Here is a 10,297-nt window from a genome sequence, read left to right as displayed (position 1 = left end):
TCAGCTATTAGATTCCTAAGTGTAGTGATTTTAACATTGATACATTTTTTCCTCTTTCTCCCCCACCTTCCCCCCACCCACTCTCTCTCTCTCTCTCTTTCTGGGAGAAGAAATACCATATGCATCCATTTTTCTTTTTCTACATTCAATTGATGGGAATAGAAGAACACAATATTTCCTTCAAACATAGTTACAAGGATAAATTGATTTTTCTGAAAGTAATTTAGATCTAGGTATTAAGTATTTATAGTTACTAATATCACAAAAAGAAAGATGACTAGATGCTGTATCTCTTGATAGAATGTACAGCTATGGAATAATGTTGTCAAAAAATAAAATGTAGGTGAAATCTAATTTAGAAGACACCTTTAGATCCAAATACTAATTTAATGATATAACTAATGAACATGTCAAGTGACACTACGGGAATGCAATCAGCACCTAGGTTCCTTTTTGCCACATTTAAATTGCAAGTGAGAAAAATAAAATTGAAGGTGATCCTTAGGGATTAAAGAAGATTTAAAAAACATATCGGCCAATTGCAATGTGTGGTCTTTATTTAGATACTGATTCTAACAATTGTTAATAAAAATAACATATATGAGACAGTTGGAACTTTGAACATTTAGGCATATTTTCAGTGATGTGAAGGAGCTTCTATACATGTTTAAGTAATAACTGGTTTATGTTTTTATTTTTTAAGAGATATTCTTTAGAGGTATATATTAATATGTTTATTGTCAATGGGCTATGGATACATGGTGCCTCATTGTGCCATTCTGTTTTCTATGTTTGAATGTAATAAACAGCCTAGAACAATTAATAAGATAAAGATAGTGTCTTATTGGAGAAGCAACAAAGGCTGACTACCCTTTCTGCTGATTCTCTCACAGTCCATTTCTGCTTCTTTGTATTAGTCTGTAATACAGATCGGTCTGTGTTAGTCCCTACCACAGTAATGAGGCCTCAGAAAATAGTCGTAAGCACTAAATCACAAGCCCCTGCTTGATCAGACATACTATGGTAGTATTAAGTGAAAAGAGGGGTTCGAACAGCCAAGAGATTCCGAATCTTACCTGGATTTTGTCAAAATGTCTTATTCCTAGATGGAATAGTGAAATTACTGTCAGAAAGTTTTTGTAATGAGCAAAAATTCAAGATGAAGATGCTAAATGATTTTAGGAAATAGTATCATCAAGACTTATATATGTCCACTTTACCATAGAGATAAAACTGCTAAACAGACCAGAATATCTGTGATAATAGCCAAAACAGCCCATTTCTATTAAATAAGGCCAGGATTATATTGAGTAAATTTTTTTGCTTGTCTCACATTCCAGACTCAAGGAAGACTATTTCTGTTATTTTATTTTCATGTGTTTAGGTGCACAGGGCATAGCTTGTTTATCATTGCATCTCTCCACCAGCACAATTTTGTAACATATAGTTGGTATTTAATAAACATCAGTTCGGTTCAGTCGCTCAGTTGTGTCCGACTCTTTGCAATCCCATGAATCGCAGCATGCCAGGCCTCCCTGTCCATCACCATCTCCCGGAGTCCACTCAGACTCACGTCCATCGAGTCTGTGATGCCATCTAGCCATCTCATCCTCGGTCGTCCCCTTCTCCTCTTGCTCCCAATCCCTCCCAGCATCAGAATCTTTTCCAATGAGTCAACTCTTCGCATGAGGTGGCCAAAGTACTGGATCTTCAGCTTTAGCATCATTCCTTCCAAAGAAATCCCAGGGTTGATCTCCTTCAGAATGGACTGGTTGGATCTCCTTGCAGTCCAAGGGACTCTCAAGAGTCTTCTCCAACACCACAGTTCAAAAGCATCAATTCTTCGGGGCTCAGCCTTCTTCACAGTCCAACTTTCACATCCATACATGACCACAGGAAAAACCATAGCCTAGACTAGACAGACCTTAGTCAGCAAAGCAATGTCTCTGCTTTTGAATATACTATCTAGGTTGGTCATAACTTCCCTTTCAAGGAGTAAGCGTCTTTTAATTTCATGGCTGCAGTCACCATCTGCAGTGATTTTGGAGCCCAAAAAAATAAAGTCTGACACTGTTTCCACTGTTTCCCCATCTATTTCCCATGAAGTGATAGGACCAGATGCCATGATCTTCGTTTTCTGAATGTTGAGCTTTCAGCCAACTTTTTCACTCTCCTCTTTCACTTTCATCAAAAGGCTTTTTAATTCCTCTTCACTTTCTGCCATAAGGGTGGTGTCATCTGCATATCTGAGGTTATTGATGTTTCTCCCAGTAATCTTGATTCCAGCTTGTGCTTCTTCCAGCCCAATGTTTCTCATGATGTACTCTGCATAGAAGTTAAATAACTAGGGTGACAATATATAGCCTTAACGTGCTCATTTTCCTGTTTGGAACCAGTCTGTTGTGCCATGTCCAGTTCTAACTCTTGCTTCCTGACCTGCATACCGATTTCTCAAGAGGCAGGTTAAATAAATAGATAAATCCATATGGCTTTTACCTTATATTGCATTCACTGCATTTTATTTTTTTGCCACTTTATTTTTTTTAATTGAAGGATATTTGCTTTACAGAATTTTGTGGTTTTCTGTTATACATCAACAAGAATCAGCTATCTGTAGATACATACATGCCCCCTCTTTCCTGAACCTCCCTTCCATCTCCCTCCCCACCCACACTTCTAGATTGTCACAGAGCCCCTGTTTGAGTTCCCTGAGACATACAGCAAATTCCCATTGACTATTTATTTTGCATATGGTAATGTAAGTTTCCATGTTACTCTCTCCATGCACCTGACCCTCTCCTCCCCTCTCGCCATGTCCATAAGTCTACTCTCTATGCCTGTTTCTCCATTGCTGCCCTGAAAATAAATTCATCAGTACCATCTTTCTAGATTCCATACATACATGAGTCACTATACAATATTTATCTCTCTCTGTCCGACTTACTTCACTCTGTATAATAGACTTTAGGTATGTTCACCTCATTGGGATTGACTCAAATCCATTCCTTTTTATGGCTGAGTAGTATTCCATTGTGTACATGTACCACAGTTTCTTTATCCATTAATCTGTTGATGGACATCTCAGTTGCTTCCATGTTCTCACTATTATAAATAGTGCTGCAATGAATATTGGAATATCTTTGTTTTGTTTTTTTGTTTTTTTGTTTTTGGAGTATCTTTGTCTTTTCTGGTTTTGGTTTCCTCAGAGTATGTGACCAGTAGTGGGACTGCTGGGTCATATGGTGATTTATTCCTAGTTTTTTAAGGAATCTCCATACTTCTTCCATAGTGGCTGTATGAATTTACATTCCCACCAGGAATGCAACAAGGTTCCCTTTTCTCCAGACCTTCTCCAGAATTTATTTTTTGTAGACTTTTTGATGATGTCCATTCTGACTGGTATGAGGTGCTATCTCATTGTAGTTTTGAATTGTATTTCTCTAATAATGAGCGGTGTTGAACATCTTTTCATGTGTTTCTTAGCCATCTGTATGTTCTTTGGAAAAATGTCTGTTTTAGATCTTTTTCCCACTTTTTGATTGGGTTGTTTTTCTGATATTGAATTGTATGTGCTGGTTAAATATTTTGGAAATTAATTCTTTGTCCATTGTTTCTTTTGCTATTATTTTCTCCCATTCTGAGGGGTTTCTTTTCACTTTGCTTGTAGTTTCCTTTGCTGTGCAAAAGCTTTGAAGTTTAGTTAGGTCCCAAATTGTGTATTTTTATTTTTATTTCCATTACTCTAGGAGGTGGGTCCTAGAAGATCTTGCTTCGATTTATGTCATCAAGTCATTGCATTTTAAATTAGGATACTTCTGAAGGATTCAGGATTCTAAACAGTGAGCTGTTAGTTAAATGCAATAGTTGGCTTCATCAGTTTTATACTAATAATCATGAGCCTCCGTGTCACTGTGCATCTTCTAAGTCGATTGCATACTCCAAGGCTATAGCCTATCAGGAGTATATAGCATCACACAGTGTAAAAAGGAAAAAAAAAAAAAAGTGTAGGTTTAAATCCCAGCTCAAGATAACCTTTACCACATGAACCTATTTGCTCTTTCCCAAAGGTGACAGCTTTTTGTCTTCCATGTATTTGCATATTCTATTCCCTCTTCCTTGAATGAGCTTTTCCCTTGTTTGCTTGGCTAACTCTTACTTTTTCTTGAAGATTCAACTCAAACGCTGCCTCCTTCAGGAAGCCTTCTCTAAGCATCCCTGGCCTGGATGAGATAATGCCTTTTTCTGCACTAAGAGACACATCAGGCTTGCCAGCACAGGGCTTACAGCCCTACAACGTAATCATCTATATATTTCTCCTCTAGTCCTGATTACTCCTCATACTCCTACTCCATCTCATCTCAGAACACACACACACACACATCACTCATTCAATTATGTATGTATATATGCACTCTGATAGCTCAGATGGTAAGGAATCCACCTGCAATGTAGGAGACCCTGGCTTGATTCCTGGGTCAGAAAGACCCACTGGAGAAGGGATAGGCTACCCACTCCAGTATTCTCGGGCTTCTCTAGTCACTCAGCTGGTAAAGAATCTTCCTGCAATGCGGGAGACCTGGGTTCTATCCCTGGGTTGGGAAGATCCCCTGGATAAGGGAAAGGCTACCCACTCCAGTATTCTGGCCTGGAGAATTCCATGGAGTGTATAGTCCATGGGGTAGCAAAGAGTTGGACATTACTAAGCTACTTTCAGTTCACTTCAAGAGTAAGGACTGTGCTTACTTTTTTGTATCCTCAGTGCCTAAAATAATGGATGGTACACAACTGATGCTCAATATGTCTTCATAGCAGTTGACATGACTTAAAATTAAATAATTGTTTGAAGTTGTTGTTAAACTTTTGCTTCCCATTTAAGTGGAAAAATGTTATTTGTCCTGAGATAAAACAAACATATACCTCAAAGTGATATGATTTCTATTGGTAATGAAAGGAGAGTCACGTTTATAACCAGTTTGACATCACAATTACTTGGCATGATTTAGGAAGCATCAGAAGGACATAGCCTTCCTACTCATAAATAACGTTCTAGCTGTGACACAATGCCTGAAATAACCACAATTATTCACTCTTATGGTTTTGGTAATAAATACTGCTGTTACAGTAAAAAGTTAACTTATAGAAGAAACTTGTTTGATAGTTTCCCAGGAAGCATGACATTTAAATAATGAACATGAGTCAGATATATTTGAAAAGAGGAAATGAATTCCAAATACATAGAGAATGGTTCTATGGTAACCCAAGAGCATCATGAGAACACAACTCTAATAAGCTGTTTCTGGATTATAATACATATTAACTATAAACTCACCAATTTCCCCTAGTACCAGTTCTGAATAGAATCCTCTTAGTAACACTAGTGACTGGAGGTGAACAACAGGTCATTCTAGAATTTCCTAAAGTTCCATCAATCAAATACCACTTTCCTAATTTTGCCATATCTGGATGCCATCTTTGAAGTTGAAACTCCAATACTTTGGCCACCTGATGCAAAAAGCTGACTCATTTGAAAAGACCCTGATGCTGGGAAAGATTGAGGGCAGGAGGAGAAGGGGACAACAGAGGATGAGATGGTTGGATGGCATCACCACCTCAATGGACATGAGTTTGGGTAGACTCTGGGAGTCGGTGATGGACAGGGAGGCCTGGCGTGCTGCGATTCATGGGGTCGCAAAGAGTCAGTCACGACTGAGCCACTGAACTGAACTGGGTGTCATCTTTACTATTATCTAATATTTATATTTATATTGAAGGACTTCACCGATGGCTCAGATGGTAAAGTGTCTTCCTACAATGCGGGAGACTTGGGTTTGATCCCTGGGTCAGGAAGATCCTCTGGAGAAGGAAATGGCACCCCACTCAAGTACTCTTACCTGAAAAATCCCATGGACGAAGGAGCCTGGTAGGCTACAGCTCATGGGGTCGCAAAGAGTTGGACATGACTGAGCAACATCACTAATACTTATATTGAAATTAATTCACCTTTTAAAATTAAATGCCTATGATAATCTCAGTCTTAAAAATCACATCTGTGATATCTTGAGTTAAATGTGCTACTTTTTTTCCTAATACACATGAAGATAATAATATAACTACTGAAATAACTGAATTCACCTAGGCATCTTAAGTTGGGAAACAATTAATAAGTTATCTTTTGAAATTAGGTTGACCAGCTTTCAATTACTGTATCTAAAATTTACTTGCTATATCTTCAGACAATTTATTTCAAACTCAGATTCAATTTATTTTTTAGTAAAACAGGGTCAATAATAATGCCTACATTTCAGAGTTCTGAGGATAAAATGTAAAAATGACTGTAATGTATTTAGCACACTGTATGTCTTGAGAATATAGCTGATGTTCAGTAAAGGCTAAAGCTTATTTGTAACTTAATCATCAATAGCAATGTCTCAAATATTATGCAGCCTTATTCTCACAGAATTCTAAATACTGTACTTTTACATTGCCTGATTTGTACTTGAGACCTGGAAGCAGTATATGGTATCATCTCCATTTTATTAAGTCATATTTCACTGAAGCAGAAATAAGCTAACATATGGATTCCCAATAGTTCATGATTAGTCTATTTCTCTGTTTAGTTTGTGTGTGTGTGTGTGTGTGTGTGTGTGTGTGTGTAATCAAGGTTGATTTGAATCATTGTATAACAAAAGATTTAAGTAATAATTGGTTATAGATGGGTTAAACTATCCAAAGTAGCAAAATAAATCATTGGAAATATTTCTATTTGGAATAGTATTAAATTAATCAAAAGAGAAACAGGCTCACAGACATAGAGAATAAAACTTGTGATTACCAAAGGGGAGAGGGAAGGTGGGAGGGACAAATTAGGGGTATGGGATTAACACACAAACTGCTATATATTAAATAGATAAGCAACAAGGATTTACATGTTATCAGAGAGAATTATACCCATTACCTTCTAACAACCTGTAATGGAATATAATCTGTAAAAATACTGAATCACTATGCTATATACCTGAAATGGAATACTTTGGCCACCTGATGTGAAGAACTGACTCACTGGAAAAGACCCTGATGCTGGGAAAGATTGAGGCAGAAGGAGAAGGGGACGACAGAGGATGAGAAGGCATCACCGACTCAATGGACAAGTTTGAGTAAACTCCGGGAGCTGGTGATGGACAGGAAGGCCTGAGGTGCTGCAGTCCATGGGGGTCACAGGGACACGACTGAGCAATTGAACTGAACTGACAGAATATTGTATATCAACTATATTTTTTCAATAAAAAATTATGCAAAACTTGAACTTCATAAACACTACCAGATACATAAAAATATGAGATTTGAAAAAGAAAGAGATGGGGAGAAGGAGAGAGTAGAAAGAGTCTCTGTGTATGATTCTACTAACACAGAGGTTAAAAAGGTTTACTTAAGCAATACAGACACTTTTTTGGCACCAGGAAAGTGATACACTGACATACAGACTAACTTTAAGAAGCCTGAGATAGGAGAAGGAAATGAACCAATATTTTCTAGCAACTTAGAAAGTCAGTTTTTAAAATTTTAAATAATCAATTTTATTTGTGTGAATTTGTGTCTAATATCATCACTATTATAGAAAAAAAAAGCATATTCAGAGCATAATCTCAAATTAGAATTGAACAAATGGGAGCTACTATTTTAAAGTTTAAAGCTCTAAGTCATAATATTTTAATAGTATCAGAACCTCTACATTTTAAACATTCATGGTTTGTTGAGTCTAGTCTATTGAGCCCAGTCTCAACAAGTAACATGCTAACATCTGTGGCCCAGTTCCCACACATCACCGCTTCATTTAGCATTTCAGTTTTTCAACATGTGGTTCATGCGTCTTTACACTTCTGCATAAAATGAGCTAGCCTGCCCTTTTAACTATTTATGCCTCTTGGTATTTTTGTCACTCAGTATATATTATTTAAAGCTGAAGATGGTAGTTTTCAAATATCTATCTGCAGAACATAGCATACATTGGCTATTTGGATAAATTGAAACATGATTATTTATATTAATAATTATTAATTATTGTTATCAATATTATTATATATTGTATATTATAATATATATATTTTGGGGGGATACCAAATTACTTTATTTGAAGGAATGATACTAAAGAAAGAACTTAAGTAGATGTTTTGTTACAAATTATAGAAAAGATGAAGGTAACCCAAATACGCATGCACTGCCTTGGTGACCAGGGAAGTCACCCCTGCGGCTGTGGGAAGCCAGCCTGAGGCTTAGCTCTCACTGTGTCCCAGGCTGCGCTTGTCAAGGAGGCACTCTGCCGTGCCGGATCCAGGGGCCCCCATCTTGTGCGGGTTGGTTATGTGGTCACCCAATTCTTGGATGGCTTCCACCTGTTCATTCAGGTAATAAGTCTCAATGAAATCACAGATGGGGATCACTTTTTTCAGTGGCCAGTCTGTGCAGCTCCAGTAGTGATTGATTCACACTTCTTTCCAAGCACAGTGCATATTCCATTGCATTCTGCCCATTCTCCCAGTCATCACGGTCTGGTTTCTTGACGTCCTGAAGGAAGATCCGGCCGCCTCGCCGGTTCTGCAGCTTCATCAGTTTCTCAGCATGTTCCCTCTCCTCATGAGACTGGTGAAGAAAGTATTTGGCAAAGTTCTTCAAAGCCACATCATCGCGGTCAAAATAGTACGACATGAACAGGTAGACACAGGAGGCATAGAGCTCCAGGTTGATCTGGCGGTTGATGGCGGCCTCCAAGTCCTGGTGGTAGTTCTGGAGCACCTGCGAGGCGGATGCGGTCGTCATTGGTGGGCAGCTGAGAAGGGGCGGTGGTGGCGGTGGCGATGGCTGCTCAGCGCTGGAGCGGCGGTGGGGACCTTGGGCCAGTCGGACGGAGGGAGCTGTCAGGTGGTGACGAGGGTTGGCTCGTATTCTATATATGTGTGTGTGTATGTGTGTGTGTGTGTGTGTATGACATGACATGACACGACATGACATTGAAGTTGCTCAGTCGTGTCCGACTTTTTGCGACCCCATGGACTGTAGCCTACCAGGCTCCTCCATCCATGGAATTTTCCAGGCAAAAATACTGGAGTGGTTTGCCATTTCCTTCTCCAAGAGATCTTCCCGACCCAGGGATCGACCTGGGTCTCCCACATTGTAGGCAGACGCTTTACCGTCTGAGCCACCAGGGCAGTCCATATATTGCAGCCATGAAATTAAAAGATGCTTACTCCTTGGAAGGAAAGTTATGGCCAACCTAGATAGCATATTTAAAAGCAGAGACATTGCTTTGCCAACAAAGGTCCGTCTAGTCAAGGTTATTATGGTTTTTCCAGTTGTCATGTATGGATGTGAGCTGGACTGTGAAGAAAGCTGAGCACCAAAGAATTGATGCTTTTGAACTGTGGTGTTGGAGAAGACTCTTGGAGTCCCTTGGACTGCAAGGATATCCAACCAGTCCATTCTGAAGGAGATCGGCCCTGGGTATTCTTTGGAAGGACTGATGCTGAAGCTGAAACTCCAATACTTTGGCCACCTCATGCAAAGAGTTGACTCATTAGAAAAGACCCTGATGCTGGGGGGGATTGGGTGCAGGAGGAGAAGGGGACGACAGAGGATGAGATGGTTGGAGAGCATCACAGACTCAATGGATATGAGTTGGCGTGAACTCCGGGAGTTGGTGATGGACAGGGAGGCCTGGAGTGCTGTGATTCATGGGGTCACAAAGAGTTGGACATGAATGAGCGACTGAACTGAACTGAACTGATATATATATATATGTAATCTTTGTGTTTTTCTTAAGGTGAAAAGAAAAACAGTTCAGCCATGTTTCTACATTCAACTGTTGTTCTTTCTCGTCTTTATCAGGTCTCTTGTAATAATTTATCCTGTTTTGTCTTTAGTTTATTTTTTTTTCCTTTTTCTTTTTCCTCACCTTGTACTTTCCTGGGTGTCTTGTGTTTGCATATCTTCTAAACTGAATCTATCACTACTGCAGAAAGTAAATCCTTTGTAAAATATTAGAGTTTTGCAAGGAATTCCTTTTTGCAACTTTTCTGTATAAACATCATGATATTTGTCAGAAAAAATTAATACAGGAAACTGAGTGAAACAAGTCTACTGAATAAGAACAAAGTAAACATTAGGCTTCTTCATCTTGGAAGCATAATTTAAACAGTGACAGTATTTATATCATAAATACTTATTGAGAACCTTTTATACTTCAGATCCTATATGGGTTTTGATATAGAACAGTGAACAAAGGAAAACAATTCCTCTTCTTATG

At 38.7% G+C, this 10,297-nt stretch overlaps 1 pseudogene; it reads right to left on the bottom strand.

The window, feature by feature from the left end:
• On the bottom strand, window positions 8,271–8,814 carry LOC102171651 (annotated as a pseudogene).

Source organism: Capra hircus, chromosome 1 (assembly GCF_001704415.2).
Source record: "Capra hircus breed San Clemente chromosome 1, ASM170441v1, whole genome shotgun sequence".
In the NCBI taxonomy this organism is placed as follows: Eukaryota; Metazoa; Chordata; class Mammalia; order Artiodactyla; family Bovidae; genus Capra; species Capra hircus.
This window is presented reverse-complemented; position numbering and strand designations above follow the sequence as displayed.